Raw genomic sequence first — 16,943 nt, forward strand, 5'->3', positions numbered from 1 at the left:
CCTGCCTTCTCCTCAAGCTTCAGTTTCGTGGACAGAGCGAGAATACAACCTCCAAAGTCCTTGTCGTAGTTCCTGAGAGCGGCCAGGTCCGTCCCAGATTTAATATCTTTGCGTCACTGCTCCTGTTTACACCAACATGTCTGCAAGTTGTTCAGTGATGACTTTAAGTGCTCGCACTCCTGGAGACCATCCATCAAAACCTCGCATCTCTAGATTTGTATTGTTGCATGTTGCTCCCTTTTCCCCCTTCGAGTCAGTGTTTCTCATCGCCTCCTATTTTATTGACAAAATCTCTCCCTTGTTTTCGTTCTTTCTTCCCACCTTTGTGTGTGTTCCCTCCTCAGTTGTTCCCGTGGTCACCTGATGTCCCTCCGGCTCGTCCACAGGTGTCCCGTCGGTCTGACTGTGGTTCATCTTGGTCTCCGCCTCTGACAGCGGCAGCATCCCTGCGCTTACCTGGTACAGCATCAATATTTCACATGATCAGTTTCTTTGAAGATGCTTGATTGAGGGCTTGAGATTCATTTTTGAAACATTTCGATCAATATAGTTTAAAATATTAAAAGCCGGCCAGCTTCTCTTTGTCTGTTGCATCTTTGAGGGACGTCGGCCAGAAGCTGCTGATTTTCTTACTCGGTCTTTAGCGGAGGGTTAAGATTCATAGCCAGGATTTCTGTTGAGGAGGTGATTATAAATGTGTGCTTTTATTGCACTCTTAAAGAAAAGGATTATCATAAGTTTCAAAATTAATCGCAGTTGCCGTGTTGGTTTCACGTTTTCTTTGTGGTTTGTGAGGATTTAAATATTCAGCGAAGGCCATTTTCACTGACCCTGCACGTCTGCAGGACCGGCTCTGGCACCCTCTTCAGGTTCTTCCAGATGTTCTCACATCGGTGCAAACACCCAGGCTAGTGATCCCATCTGGGGGCCGCTGCTTGTTTTTCTATCATTCATCACCCTCTTGTCAAAAAGCATTATTAGGAACTTGTTTTCATAAATGAAGTGCAAGACGAAAAAAAGAGCTGGAAATTAATGGACGCACCTGATTGGATTTGATCCACATTTCCTGTTGTATGTGTGGCCGCAGCAGGAGGTTTATTTTTCTTTTATTAAGGGTGAGACATTTTCTAATTTTCACCAGGATTTTCTGTTCCCCTCACGAATGGCAAAGATGTATTCCACACATGGTTGAGCTGCTAATTTAGCACCAGCCCGACCGACTGTGCGGCTGTTTGCCTCTTCTGAAGAATCTGAGCTGGCACTCTGAAAACAGAGGGCTTCCTTCAGGGTAATTTGGACCTCGGGGATGGACTTATGAGCCATTTACAAACTTCCCTCTGCTGTTCCACGACGAGAAGAAAAACTAACACTTTAAAATGTAACTTTCCCTCCTTGTTTGGACGACCTGATTAGCAGACTGCTAATTCTCCTCGCTGGTGCAATTAATCACGGTGACACCTGTACTCCAGGCTGCGTCTGAGTCCTCCCGCTCTGCCAGTCGGCTGTGGGCACGTCAGGTAGTGTTATTTTTTTCCGAGTTCTTCTCGAATCAATGGGCGTCTATGTACGTGAGTTTTGCAGTTTTTCTGGAATCAGATGATTTATCTTGACATTGTTTGAGATGACAAGGCATGAATGTAGCGCTCTGTCTAAACTGCATAATGCATTTCAGCTGTCAAATAAACCTTTATGAGAGCATGTCAGTGTGCTCCAGGCTACCTGGCTGGAGAACCATTAAATCTCATTACAATGATGATACGAGGAATTGTATTTGATGGAGTGTTGCTTTTCTGCTTGTTCGAAGCTGTTTGATTTTACTGCTGCTTTACTATCAGACTGTAAATGAGACTCAAACTACATAAAAATCTGCTTCAAGTCAGTTTGAGAGCATATTTTAACATTTTAAGACCAACATGGACTGCGAGTGCTCTGAGTCCTCCTGCAGACTGAATAATGTGCAGGTTATTGACGCACCTGTCTATCTCTCTTTGGTGAGTTGTCTGGGTGTGTGTTTGCTAGGAGTGGCTAATGGTTGTGGCTAATGGATGGTTGGGTTTAATTGAAGAGCGTGTGTATGACAGCCTGAGGGAGGATGTGATGGCGGTTAGCGTCACCTGCTCTTCCTGCATATGTCATATTTATTTTCATTTAAAGTTGCTTCCTCCACCTCCATATATGGTTCTCTTCCCTCTTATTGACGTCTACTCATGATTACTTTGGCCACTAGATGGCATCAGTCACTTTCACGTTTCATAAGTATCTGCTCCATCTTCTGGCGAGGACAGGCTGCTCCAACCAGCCTACAGTTGTGAATGCTCCAGTTTGTTGGGAGGACACAAATCCTCTTCTAGACAAATGGAAGGGAAGCAGGTCGTGCTGAATTTCCCCCATGTTAAGGTGGGAGACGTCAATCAAGCTTAGTCTGTGCGTTACCTGACAGCACCTTTGGGGCTTAAACAAAAACCTTTTAACATCAGCTTTGTTACTGAAATAACCGGAACTAAGAAAGAAAAGTGAGAAAGCTGCAAATTCATGTTTTGCATTGTTGAAGAGTTCATCTCCATATGAGGCTCATGCATGCTTTATGCTAGAAATCAATTGTCCAAAAAATTAATGGCACAGGCAATTACCTCATTGTCATCGCCCTCATGTTGTCTGTAATGATTGCCTGTTACAAAGCAGGTAGAGCTGAGGGTAATAACACGGCATAATGGAGGACAAGCTCGAGTGGGACGCATTTCTTTCCTCCGAATGTCTGAAAGTGACACTAAGTGGGCAGGAAGAGAAGTTCTCCTCTACTTTTTTGCAGTCAGACTTTGTTAAGAAACTCATTTTTCACTAAATTCAGTGTGAACTTGCACTTTCGGAATGTACATTTATGATCCTAGGACGTTCTCCTGTTACAAATGTCACTTGATGCTGGCGCTTTTGATGCTACCCACAATGCTAATCTAGTCACTGTGGGAACAACTAGCGATCCGAGTTTGAGATCACAAGTTGACTTCAGCGAGAGCGATTTCAGAAGTTTGATCTGCTGCAGCTTCTCAAAGTTTTCGGACTAAGAACGGCGCGCCTGCTTCTGTGGAATGGGTCAGGGGCCAATCTGGGCATCAAAATGTCCTGGAGGCCTAATGTGACAGTGCACCTGCCTTGCATTTCAATCCTCGCACCCAAACCTCACACCAGACCTTCCCATCAAAGAGCCCGGCCCGCGCTGACTCACATGCGGCAACAGCCAGGACATCTGTGGAGCTTTGGCAGCTCGTGCACTCACACTCACTTGTGTATGTGTGTGTTTGCATTCAGACAGTGTGCGAGACCTCAGCCAACACTGACTCGTACTGTGTTTGGCCAGCAAGTCAGTGGGAGCCACGCCGCTTGTTACAAGTGACGGCCATGTCGGAAGCAGAGGCCTGTGGCTGCATCCTGGATGGCGAATCACTTTTTAAAGGACAGTAAACTTACAGTACACACACCAAAAAAACACACGTTAGCACACTGGCTCCCTCCACTGCATGAATATTCATTTACAACTGTGATGAGCTGTGACATGCTTTCCTGGCAGGGCCCTGGGACCACATGGCTGGGGTGTTATAGAAAGAGAAAGGCCGTGTCGGAGCGTGTTACCCAGGCCTGCCTCATTCAATTGGATCCAACCACGATGGTTGGATTTCTCAATCTCAGATGGATACCAGACGTTCCCTTGAAGCCGCTCCTCCCCTTCTCTCCCTCTTTGATTTCAATAGAGGCCAATGGAGGGCTGCTTTCGGCTGCGGGGCTTTTGGGGATATCTGTGTGTGTGTTCGTGTGTGTGTGTGTGTGTGCGTGCGCACATTCACATGTGGCGGTTCAAGACAAGAAAATGGAAACCAGGTCGATGAAAGGTGCACCTTGCTCTTGATCTCAAATATAATCCAGTGCTTCTGGGTAAAGTTTGATCCATAATGATTCGTCAGCAGGCTGGCATGGCCCATCATAGCGGAACAATGCCGCCTTTCCACGGCTGCCCATTGTGCACAGATCTGTGCATTGTTTGCTCCCCCCTCGCCCCCTTCGCCACTCACACTCGGCCAGCTGGCACGGAGATGGCAGCGCCGTTGACAAGGTTCACAATACCCCCTCTAGTCCACGCCACAATAGAGGGACATGGACACAGGCACCTCTATGGCGCACAAGAGGCTGAGGAGGGGATACTGGGGCCTCACAGGCAGGTGGTGCTGCCAACGTCTCCGCTGCGTGTTGGTAGCTTTCAGCCCTGACAAGAGGCTGGCAGAGAGGTTTCTTCTTTTAAATTCCACATTGTTCACGGGGGACTCTCTAGAGGATGAGTGTTTGTGTGCTGCTTTTTTTTTCCTTCTACAGAGATGGAGAGCTTAGTCTCTGCAGCCCAGAGAGGTGCACGCACACACACACACACACACACACACACACACACACACACAGGCACACACATTCTCTAAAATCAGCCTCTCTGAGCGTGCTCTGTTTGCCTCAGCTTATTGCATTATTGCATTGACTTTTGTCGAGGCTTATCAATGAGAGACAAGTGGCAGATTCACATGTCTTGGCAAACGGCAGAGGAAGGAAGGGAGGATAGTGCAGCAGGCTGAGTGACAGCTGGATGCCGCTACTCAAGTCATGATACGGCGTTTGCGGCGGGTGTCGTATTTGTCTGGGTGCTCTTACTGCCAGTTTGGCATTTCACAAGGAGCTTTAGTGTCTCCAGGAAACTCCGACTAGGTTACACAAAGTTGAAGGGCGTGTGACAGAACCTTCAAGGCCTCCGAAGGTCATATTCAAGATACGTTCCAGTAAACTTGAACGCTAAATTCTCTATATGTCAACTAGTTGGAACGGTCATTACTAGTCAGCTTCTGTTCGGCGTGTTCACCTGCTTGTTAGTTATTTACTTCCTTTAATGGAGGGCTGCAGTTGAGAACCTTTTCACCCGCAGACACACCATGTTAAATGTTAATGTATGTGCTTGCATAAATACTGAGGAGGTCTGAGTGTGTGTGAATTTCATTACTGTCAGCGAGGTGAACAGCCGGCTGGTGGCGGCACCAAGATGGTTTTGATGTTGAGATGTTTCACCGCTTCACGGCCTCCTGTGAGCCATGTGGCTCCGTCGACATCAGCTGCAGGAGTGGGGTCTAATTAGAGGTGGGACACCATATCCCAACCATCGCCATTCAATACTGATATCAAACAACTTCTCTCTTGGGCTGTGAGCCACTTTCCACGAACTCTCAAGAAAATCGGATTTTGCTTTACCTGCACGAGGACCAGGAGGTGTCTGACCTCCACCCATGCTATTAATCAACAGATCAGCCCCCAAATTCGGTGTCCTCTTCCTCAGATGGCGCCTCATGTCTGGCCTGAACTCTGTTAAAATCAGCCTTGTAGTTTTTGCATAATCCAGTTCACAGTGGCGAGACGTGGAGAGGCTAATTAATAGAAGCGTATGATGCAAAAAGGCACTGGAGGATTAGTTTACCTTTTAAAGAGTCACTCTTTCAAGTTCTACTGTACTTCAACGTTAATTTATGTTCTAATCCATCCATCCATCTCCTCTTTCCTCCCCTTCACTCCCTCCTGCCCCACCCTAAAGTTTCCACTCCTCGCTGCTGCACTTTTAAGGGAATTGCTGCTCTTTGAAATGCATATTTCACAAGGCCCGACACTGGCATGTGTACACTGCTGAGTAATTGTGGAGGCCAAATGTTTAATTACACATGGCAGGCCAAGCAGCAGGAGGCCACACCGCAGCGGGGCTCAGAAACAACGGCATAGCCTCTTTTTCTCGGTCGGATGTGCCAATAACAACCAGCCCCCCCCTCCAAAAACCATACTGGGAGTACAGACGGCAGGCCGAGGGGAGGAAGTTTGTGTTTATGTGTCCACAAACGGATTTAACTCTTCAACTGGAGCTGGTGTCTCCGTTGCGTGCGGAGCAGCATCACAGTTCACTGCCTACCTTGAGTCTGAGGTGTGCAACACTCAGCCCGCCTTTGCTCTTCTCCGTCAGCTTTGCATTAGCCTGATGGTGGTCCTCGGTCTTCTCAGCAGGCCTGGGGTTTGTCCTGGTTCTGCTAATGGATCCAGACTGGTCCTGTGGAGCAGGATGGAGGAGGTGGATACAGGAGGGGGAGACTAGGGCCTGGAGTCTGTGACCCCTGGGTGGCAGGGTCGGGGGGAGGAAGTGCAGAGCAGCAGGGGAAATGGGAGCACCTGTGCAGGTCAGTGGCAGCCTGTCAAGCTTAACTAATTTTAAAATTGACCTCTGACCCCCATTCCCACGGTGCACTGGGGCTACAAAAGTTCTGCCCTCCTTCTCCAGCTTGACTCCTGCTTCTAATTAGCGACTGGAACAAAGTTGTTACCCGATTAAGCCTCCTTATAAAACCAAATCATTGATCGTATCCTTTGCTCTGTGTCGGCGCAAATTAGCCTATTAACACGGAATGTGGCGGCTGATTTAATAAAATGGAGGTAAAGCTGATAATGGCTGCAGCTCCTTGAGTGGTTGACCTACTGTGAGGGATTAGCAAGGCCAGACTCCTCCAGTGCACTGATACCAACACACACACACACACACACACACACGCATGCAGCTAGCATAGACTATACCAGCAATACATTTATTATTGATAGTACAAGAATAAAATAATGGCCGTGTGTTGGATGTGCAGCTGCTTGATTGGCTGGAGTGTCAAGCTCAATGAAGTCAGTCTAATCTGTTCACACACCTGCGAGCTAGCGTGTGTGTGTGTGTGTGTGTGGGTCCACGTTGGTCTGCTGGTGTGGTCTGTGTGCCTAGAAGCTGTAACATGCACAAACAATCACAAAACGATTAAACCGCAGCAGCAGCGGCGGCGGTGGCGGCCCCTCAATTTCAAGCTGCTCTCGATGTCACTGGGAAAGACGTCTGGCAGCGGGAGCAATGCCAGATGTTACAGTTGGTTCCTACTGGAGAAAAAACACAGATTTACTCATGTACTTTCCTTTAAATACTGCAGTTCCACATAGTACAGAGACCTGGAGAGTCCATGGAGAGAAAAAGATCACATGACCACAATTTGATTCATTTGTGGCCACAAGATAGACATTAAAGTGTGTGCGCGTGTGATTATCAAGACATTTTTTGTCACGCTTTGATTAAGTCACATGTCTCGGCTACAAATAACCACAGAAATGGGGGAAAAAAAGTTACAGGTTCTGCTCACAAACCGCATATTTATTTAGAATGTACACTTTTTTGTCTCATAGATGGCGGGAGGTTCTGATTTCATCCAATGAACAGTCCAAAATGAAGAAAAAGCAGTATTCTGACTTCGTGACATGCGGCTGTGCAGCATTTTCCTCCCATGTTGATGTCTTAAACTGAACAGCGATCGTTGATTCCAAATATTTTCAGTTCCATCAAAGTTCTGTTCTTTAAGGTTCTATTTCTTTTCCATTTCTACATGCGTGTTTACTGCTGGACTTCTGTTACGGCTCCTTGCGTCAGGTTGATTTTGCAGCCCTGTATGTAAGTTTTTGGGTTTTTTTTTGCAGTACAAAAGCGGCAGACATTCAGAGTATTATCCTGATTCCTGTGCAGTAGAAGTACATGATGAAAGAGTTTTAAGGCGGACTGACTGGTGAGTACTCTCAGAGAGGGCACCTAAAGAATTGCAAACAGCAGACAACAACATCCGGCAGCAGACTTATTTTTCATCCTAATTGTCACAGCCCTTTTTTCAGGGTGCAGGGGGACGCTTGGCATTCTTGACGTTCTGCCAGCTCGCTCTCTCTCTCTCTCTCTCTCTGTCTTTCTCACTCGCTCTAATAGAATTTTTCCTCATTTGTCGTTACCATGGCAAAGGGATCACTGCCAGACGTGTTGACAGATCTTCGACGGTGCAATTTGAGACATTAACACAGCGGAGAAGCTTTAACACAGACTCGGGACCTTTAGGCGACAGACAAGCAAACATGAAGCTGACCTCTGACCTCTTAAGCACATTAGGCATAAAGAATGAGCAAAGACATTTAATATTTCCTGAGAAATGAAACAAAATGTCAGGGTTAGCTACAAAACGTCGCGGCAAGTTTGATGTTATTTGGAGTTTTTAACGAGGTGGAAGAAGTTCCAGTCGGGTTCGTGAAGGAATTGTGGTGCTGGATATTTTACTCACATGTGCCGTTAGAAGTGCTGCCCCACGTTTGTTTTATTTCCAAGCTTAAAATTAAGAACAAATATGTGTAACTGTCAAATGCTTTGGCCGGTTTGTTCAACTGCGAGGCGCTTCAGAAACACCCTTTCTTCCCTTCCGTTTCTTCTTTCCTGTGGTTAATATGTCAGAATTATTTTGCCTGCAAGCTAAAGGCTAAGCTGCTTTTCCCAGCTGACATTTTTTGCAGATAAACTGTTTTTCACCCATCGGTGACAGAGGCAAACACACAGTCTCATGCACCTCCTCTATTTCCCACCACCGTAACCCCTTGAATCCCAGCATTCTGCCTCCATTGTTCCTGCACTGCAAGTCATTAACATCATAAAGGCTGAGAGGATATGCATGGTTTCATTCACAAAATCATCTCCCGGTGTATGGGCGATGAAATCTAGGGAGGAGTATGACGGGGAAAGAAACTGCCCCAGGAGCAACGACTAAATGAAAACAGCAGTCTCAACCCGAAGCGTGTTCACTCATGCAGGAATTCCCAGAACAAAGGGGCTGTTGTGTGTTTTCAACAGGCCCGGTGTTGTACAGGGGCCTTGACCTTCGCTGAGCTCGACCCTAACCTGTAAGAGAAGAGCTTGTTTGTTTGGGATTGACACTCACGACCTCGTGTGTTGGATGACAAAGCTGCTGCCAGTCACGGCGCCGCATCCAATCTTTGATTCTAGCGGTCACTGACGCTCCTGAGCTGCGCGATGTCACCTCATGAGAACGGATCACAGCGCTGTGATTCCTTAAGTTTACCTAACAATGTTTTTCCCCACCTAATGCAGCTTATTTACATGCAGAGGAGTGTTGAGTTAGCAGAATTCCACATTGAACACATTCCTGTGAGAGGAACGTGCTGGTTTTTTCAGCCCCTGTGCCAAACAAGGCCTGTTGCCTCCTCCAGAAGGAGGTTTCCTTGAAGAGTCGAGGCAGGAGCCATCATCCAACACTCCTGGACCCTGGTCTTCCTTTAATTTAGTATTTCTCCTGTGTCAAAATATCCAGCCATCCTGTTCCGGTGTCTATTCAGTACACAAAAAAGTCCGATCATTTCAGTCCATGTCCAAGAGAACAGTAAATATTTTCATCTTCTCAATGTCCCGCTTCAGCTGATTCACTCTCCTGACTAAAATCTGTTTATTTGCTCTGGGTGCAGCAGTATTGACCTTTAGGTTGCTGCAGGTCAGCAGTTTCCACCTTTTCTACACCTGTTTGTAAGAAAAGAAAACCCCCTGACCACAGAATTTGCAATTCCATGAATTAAGAATTGAAACGACGGTATTTTTGCTTTGGAATGAGCAGACGCCTCACCATTCTAGGCTACTACTCGTCCGCATTGAACGAAAACAACTTAAACAATTGTTTCTGATTGAAGTGGCAACAAAATCAACGTTAATTTCCATGAAAAAACTCCCAATGGACTCTTCCAGCACCACGGACAGCTCCATTCAACCCTCATAACCTCCGGAAATTTCTGAAAAATCTCAATTCAGAGTTTCATTGGGACACAGTAACATTTAAGAAGCGTCTATTTTTATTGATAAAGAAGTAATGCAACCCAAAACAAAGCCACCCAGCGTCCAGATTTGCTGCGCAGCTGAACTGTCAGTATACCTCGCTTGTGTTTTTAGCTGCTCTCCACTTCACACCAGCCAGAGAAGCTCCCCCACCACCCTGAAAGAGTCTGAACATAAGGCGGCACTCAACGCATGCTGGGCCTTTGTGTCTGCAGGGAAACATTTTTGAACAATGCTTTACCCACCAGAGAGAAGGGAGGATGTGACCTTCTCACCCCGAGGAAGTGGAATAAACCGCCAAGGCTACAGGAAATAAACACCTTTCAGTCACATCAGCTCAGCAGTGAGAGAAACTAAAAGTACATCCTGCAAGATATCCTGATTGTTCGCCGCCTATCAGCACCAGCAGTTTAAACATCAAGACGTTTATATGGACCGGCTCCTGCAAGCACTTAGACAAATGCAATTTCACTTTATCTGGCAGAACATACTTTAGCAATCATCTCATTTTCCACTTGGTCTCCCTTCCACGTTCCCAATCTATATTATTTTCACATGCCAATACGACGATCATACAGCTCATCCACCGGAGGGGAGAGGGATTTGCATACAGGTTCTCATGGCGAATGATGAGGTGGCGCTATCAGCGCCGGCGAATGAAAAACACACACGCAAAGACATCATTTGTATGCAAACATACAGGAGGACTTTTGTTTTTTTTTTTAATTGTTTCATGTGATTTCCACTTGCAAAGACTTACCCCCCCCCCAAAAAAACCCCACCAAAAACCGTTAAATGTTGTGTGTAAACGCACGCGCTCCCGTGTGAAGGAGCGTTTATGCTTCCACGCCGATGCAAGTGGCCAGTCATGTTCGCCCATCTGTGCGCTTTCCCAGCTAAATGCGACAGTTTTGTACAACAATGTATTTGCAGTACAAATACTCAGCACTGTTAATAACTCGCATGACTTATCTGGTGAGAACTTCACTGAGTCACTCAGCGTGAGTGCAGACTTTCAGCGCTTTGACATCTTATGACCATCTATGTGTTTTTCTATATCTACATAGTTTTATGCTGTTAAGAGTTGTTGGTTTTTTTACAACATTTTTAAAATACACAAAAGCACAAACAAATATGCTGAACCGTGGACAGTATTTGACCTTCCCAGAGTTCGCAAAGTAAATAAATCGCATCCGCAGACAGAGAAGTCTGAAGAGTTATGGCGTCAAATGTTCAAGCCCCATCAGAGTACATCAGAATGACAGTAAATGTACATCATAAGAAAACAGAGTTTTAGCGGGGAGGTACTATCTGATTACTGCTCTGTGGCTTACAGTCACATGATCGGTACTTTCCAGAGAAGTGTAAATGACCCATAATTGTTCTACAAGAAGACTTTTCTCCCCTGGATGCTTCGCTGCCGGCCATCTTTGACTCCCAACCATCGCTTCCCTGTCGTTCTGCCTCGGACCGTGGTTGTTTTAGGCCTTTGGATCCTCAGGCGCTGGCTTCAAAAAAGACTCGTAGCGTCCTGAAAACACCGGAACTTTCTCTCCTGGTCCCGTCACAGGCTGCAGCTGTCGTCCCTTTGGCAGCAAGAAAACCCACACCTGTATGTGTGAACGGCTCCAGGTGAGCTCATCTCAGTCAGAACGCTGAGGTGATCTTAACTGAGAGAGGTTAAGTAGAGGTTTAGACACGCGTGACGGTTAAATATCTGTTCAGATGTCAAAGCATGCAAACTCACAAGCCTGCTCACATGTAAATGGAAGCACACTGACCACAAACTCCGAACACTGAAGCCCTCACAGGTACTTTCTACATGCACTGAACATTAAAACTCGCAATGATTAATGAATAAATGTAGATAATTACCTCCCACATCTTTGCCAGCAGCTTCAATCAAAGCTAAATATTTTACTAGTGCTATGTGATGTGTGGAGGGAGTAGACGCCTGATAATTGGCGGGTGCAGGTTCTTCTACCACAGCCATCTACACCCGTGAATGCATTTCCTCCGGGGGTGAATTCCATAATTTTTCATGTGCCAATGTGATGGATCGTCCCGATTTTAGATCGCAACTTTGACAAGCTTCCGAGGAGCCACCGCATCACCGCGTGGAGTGGCCTTTGTTTTGCATTGCAGCCCATTTACTGATAGACAATAAATCTTCCCCATGCAAATTTTTATCTCTCCTAAGTGTATGATTCTTCCTGAAGGTTAACATGAATTGTGATGGAGTTTAGCATTTTAGCCACACACTAAAAAAAAAAAAAGAGGGCGTCCCTGCTTGTCCTCACGAGGAAATAAGCCATGCAGATAAACTGGCAATACAGTCAGGGATTAGTGACGATGAGTGATTTTATGTTGGTTGTTACAATTTGATGGCTCTTCCGCTGTAAATGCTTGAAAAAAAAAAAAACATTAAAGTTTTTAGTGTCGCTCCCGTACTTTTATAAAACCTGCTAAAATTGCCCCTTCAGGATTCCTATGAGCCATTATGTGTGTAGCTATGTGTGTGTGTGTGTGTGTGCGTGTGATTAAAATGAACCCGCCAGCTTGAGTACCTGCAACCGGCGAGAAGGAGGCACAACAAAAGCGGGCGGGCCATTCTCCCTCTGATAAACAGACATAATTCAAATGTCAGCATTTGAATGTCATCCTCAAAGAGCTCTCTCCATCAGCGCGCCAGTCATTACAGACGATAGGGGGAGAAAAAAAAGGAGGGGGCATTGTTTCATCTGTTTGAGCTTTCTACCCCTCTAATTATTAAAGTGCCTCCCCCCCACACACACCCCCCTCCCTTTTTAAAAACGCACAGAGGGAGAAAGAGATTAGAAGTATTGTTGCCTTTTGACAATTCTATTTTTTCCCCCTCTCCTCACCGTACAGGTTTTAATTTATGGCCATTGAAGAAACAGAGCCCAGATGGCGAGGCGCAAGTCTGTCTATCTTCGCCTTCTCCATCAGAACCAGCACCAGATAACAAAGATATGCAGATGAGATGGCGAGCTCTGGATCAGCGCCAGAGAAATCGCCTCTCACAATAGCCGGGAACAAATTGATGTGTCCTGCAAACTGTGCCACAGTAGCAGCGGGTCGCTCCAACGCCTGCCAAAACCGTCAGTCCGACGGTGCCAGGCGGCGTGCCCCCGGCGGCAAAGTGAGGACATCAGCTGCTGAGCGATTGCCAGAGGCCTGTGACACAATATGTAGCATCGGTGTCAACGATGTCATTAGACAGCCAACGACACTGCCAGCAAACTCATTAGCCCGAGTGGAAGTGACCTGACTCTTCATATAGCCACAATACGAGCAACAAATGCACTTTTAGAGGACGCTGAGGATGCTTTGATAGTTTCCAAGTGCTCCCAGTCTGGAGGTCAAAGGTCAGATTGATATTAGAGGAACGTGGTGCAGCATTATGCCAAGTGGAGCGACGATCATTAAGGCCTTAGACCGTGTGTAAAAATCCAGGAAGTCACTTTTTTCCTCAACGACCCGATTGGTGACTTTTGTTGGCCTACCCCAGAGATCCAGGTGCCTGGAGCCCAAAGACCTCAGCCGAACCCAAGCTGAAATGAGAAGAAACCGAGTGGAAAAAGTTTTAAAGACGACACACAAGCATGCAGCCCGGTCGCCTGAATAAAATGTTGGCGCCTGCCAAAAGTTGCGTAACCTCATTTTCAGAGCCAAAAAATGTGTTTTGTACCAGACTAAAGGTGCATGTGATGATATCTCAGTAGAGCCACAGAGTTAAAACTGTTGTCCGAATCCGGTTTAGTCGAGTATTCCGCGGTGAAACAGGACGCGAGTGCAGATCGAGAGCCACCTTTTGGAGTGAAGGTCCCCGGCAGCCTCGCATGTTCTGCTCACACTTCCAAATAGAAAGTACCAATGTCAGAATTCTGTCATGATAACTTGTTACACCCCCCAACTTGAAGCAGAAGAGAGACAAATACAACTGGTGCACCGTATTTGGTAGCTCGAGGACATACATCAGTCTTTTTGAGACAGAGCAAACGCATTTTAAAGTAAGTACATATTTGATGTAAAAGAAAAAAAACGGAGTTTTAAGTTTATATCAATGACACAAAGGGAGCAAAAGCTCCCTCTGCAAGATCTATACAGCTCTACTGGATCATCCAAGCTGGAGACTTTAGGGGCCTGTGGAGACCCCGGCAGGCCCCCGGTGGCCTCTGCCTCCATCTTTGATTCATAATGAGTCTGCCTCCTTTCTTACAATCAGCACAAATCGATATACATGCAACAAACATGCCTCATCCCCTCCTGATGAATGGCCTGGGTGGGGAGTGAGAGTGTAGAGAGGGAGGGATGGAGGTAGGGAGGAGAGATAATCATATCTCCACCCTCAGTCAATAAGCCCACGCCTCATTACCAATGCATGAGGGAGGGACACCGGGGGGGGGGGTCGAGGGGAAGATGGAGACAGTATGCACTCACATACTCATACTGTCATTACCTGAAATTAGAGGCAGGACATGATTATGGCCAACTTAATGCCTCTCTATTCATATATGAAAACTGCCGGGTGTCATCCACACTTTGCCTGAGGAGGACAGACCGCCATCATTAAAGCAAAAAAAAAAAAAAAATTGTGCAGGGAATATTTGAAAAGTTGTGGAATTACTTAAAGTTTTAGCAGAGTAAAAGGTCAAAGATATAGACGCATGGTCAGCGTGACAAAATGTGATGCTAAAGGGAACTCCTGGGAGAAAATCACCTTCCCCGTCTTCAAAAATGATGGTTTTGCCACGGGTGAATGCTATGGCTTGATGTTTGGTTTGACTTTGGCACAAAGATCACCCAAGTCTAGGAAAACATACTTACGTTTGACTCCAGAATACAGAAAGACCCAGCAAGGTAAGGCTATTGCTTTTTAGCTTGAAGCCAATGGCAACTGATGGCTAACAACAGCAAAACTGCCCCAGAACTCCTCAAACAAATCAAACCCGCATCTTCATTATTTAGCAGTTGCTTTCTTTAGCCGACAATTTTGGATGGTTTTGGGGCTGTTAGCATCAGGAGCTATTAGCTTCAATTCAAGCTAAACAAACATGGCGGTCTCTTCCTGTATTCTTGAATTACAGGGGGGGGGGGGGGGGGGGGCATTGCCGTGAGCTCATGCTTACTACTTATGAGTCCTTGAATAGCAAAACCCACTTTTCAGGTGAGATGTAGCTTTAAAATGTTTGGCGTCCTGTTTTATTTTGTAGCTCTGCTCGCTGCTGTTGCGCTCATTTCCTGTCTTTGGTGTGTTTGTCACGCTCTTGATTGGCCGGCCCTCCCAGGTGCATCTGCTCACTAATGAGCTACATGTCCCTCGTCTTCCTTCCTTCCGGTGACCAGGAAGCGGCTACAGTAAGAGCCTTTTCCTGTTTTCTTCAGTTCATCCCAGTGTGTTTTTGTTTTTGTTTTTTAATAAAAAAAAAAGTCTTTTTGTTTGACGGACTTTGCAGCGGATCAACCTGCTTGTTGTCGGCTGTCCCCTCACGAGCCGCCGGTGTCGACCAGCCTTCCTGCTCCGCTGCGTAGCCTCACAAGTGAGTCATTCAACTTAATTAGTGCCAACTTTTCTCTGTTTTCCTGGTTTGTTTTGTCAATTTGTTGTTGTGTCATTGTAACAACTGCTTGTGTTTTGTTTTTTTTAAATGAGCTAAACATTTAAGAAAAGCAACTTCCGGGTTTAAATGCCACTGGTATTCCTCACTCTAAACACAACTCATTAGAATTCGTGATAAACTGCTCTGAACCACCAAAAGCGGCTCTTGCTTGGTTCTCATAGCTCCGTACTGCCACACAGGGTGGTCGCATTTGGCGAGAACAAGTTGGTTTTTCGACTTTTAACTCAACTTAATTACAGCTTAATTTTTTTTAAATGTGCTTTTATTTTGGAGCTGGAGAGAGAAACGTTTAATTGCAAAGGTTCGAGATGTCATTCTCTCTCCCTTTAATCCTCATTATTCTCCTTCCGAGTCTTTCAAACGCTCGACTTGCTTTCACCAGCAGCCTTGTTTTTAAATGTTTTGCAGACAGGGACATGTTGAGCATAGTTAGGAACAGAGGCTTTGACACGACTCAAATGAAATCAGCCATTTTAGCCAAAACCCGGTGGTGAGTTTTTCCGGAGTCTTTGTTCATATTTTCACTGAATCCTCGGTGCTTCTTGGATAAATTAAATGAACCCTCAGATCCTGCAGGATCAGGGTTCTAACTATTTTAAGAGAGGGTTTCGCTCCTAAGAGAGCCGCCAAGTCCCCCTCCCAAAGGGCCACTGATCCCGAGGTCCCCAGTGTTGGACTCCTTGAGCCAGATTGACAGATACTAATAGCGTGGATGCCTCTCGTCCCGGGGAGACGGCCTATTAGGGCCGGGAGAGCAGGAAGCTAGCCAACTAGCTGCTGACTTATTAGCGAGATTGGCTAGTCTATATTCTGCTGTGGGTGATGCTGCAGCCATATGCAAATGTCACATCATCTTCCTCCCCGTTCTCGCCCCTCCTAGTCCTCCATCCATCCTCCCTCCCTCCCTCCACCTCTTCCACTCCCATCACTCCGTCCCCTCCCTCTTGAAGGGCAGGTCCCCGTCCTAATTGATCTGTGGAGATTTCAGCTCACCTTCTTCCTCTCGCGAAGAGAGATGAGATTAAAGGTGGGAAAGGGGGAGGAGACACGTAAGATGGATGGCTACTCTTTATGCGGCTGCTGATGTTGTAAACACACCATGCGACAAATCCATTATGTAAACAAAATTTAAATTTCTTCTTCTTGGCTTTTTTTTTTTTATGAATGTATTTGCTATCAAATCTTTGAGGGAAGATTAAATGCGCTGCTCTTAATAAACAGGAGAGCGGGAGAACGTCCCTGAACGCCTCTGGCTTTTGCCCGGTTTACCAACCAGTGAGGTGATAAGCGGAACCATTATCTCCAGGATCGATGAAGAGGGGATCGTGATTAATGTCACCCCGAGCTTGCATAACCCCGGGCGGGCACGGCCACAGGGACTACTAGTGTCCCCTCTCAATATAGTCTGGCAGCCGTGCTTCATAACAGGCTTTATGGACAAGTAAATGACTGCGCTGTTGCTTTGGGCTCCGGGGTTTCTTAATAAGGGCTGTCTTGTGTTTCTCCTTCATTTTCCATCTTTCCATTCTGAGATCGTCACGCCAACCGTTTGTTTACAGCACATGTAT

At 46.3% G+C, this 16,943-nt stretch overlaps 1 long non-coding RNA gene across 3 annotated transcripts in view; it reads left to right on the forward strand.

Moving 5' to 3' along the window:
• Positions 1-14,346: 14,346 nt before the first annotated feature.
• Positions 14,347-16,943, forward strand: part of LOC147272781 (uncharacterized) — a 156,100-nt gene continuing 153,503 nt past the window's right edge. For 2 of the 3 annotated variants that reach the window (XR_015115975.1, XR_015115976.1), the window contains exons 1-2: positions 14,952-15,112; positions 15,211-15,294. This is a non-coding gene — a long non-coding RNA (uncharacterized LOC147272781). Of the gene's footprint in view, positions 14,615-14,951; positions 15,113-15,185; positions 15,295-16,943 lie in introns of those variants that run through there. The other variant, XR_015115977.1, reaches the window with a different exon arrangement.

This window comes from Aulostomus chinensis, chromosome 1 (genome assembly GCF_037954235.1).
Source record: "Aulostomus chinensis isolate RoL2024-O1b breed Wild chromosome 1, RoL_Achi_v1.0, whole genome shotgun sequence".
Classification (NCBI taxonomy): Eukaryota; Metazoa; Chordata; class Actinopteri; order Syngnathiformes; family Aulostomidae; genus Aulostomus; species Aulostomus chinensis.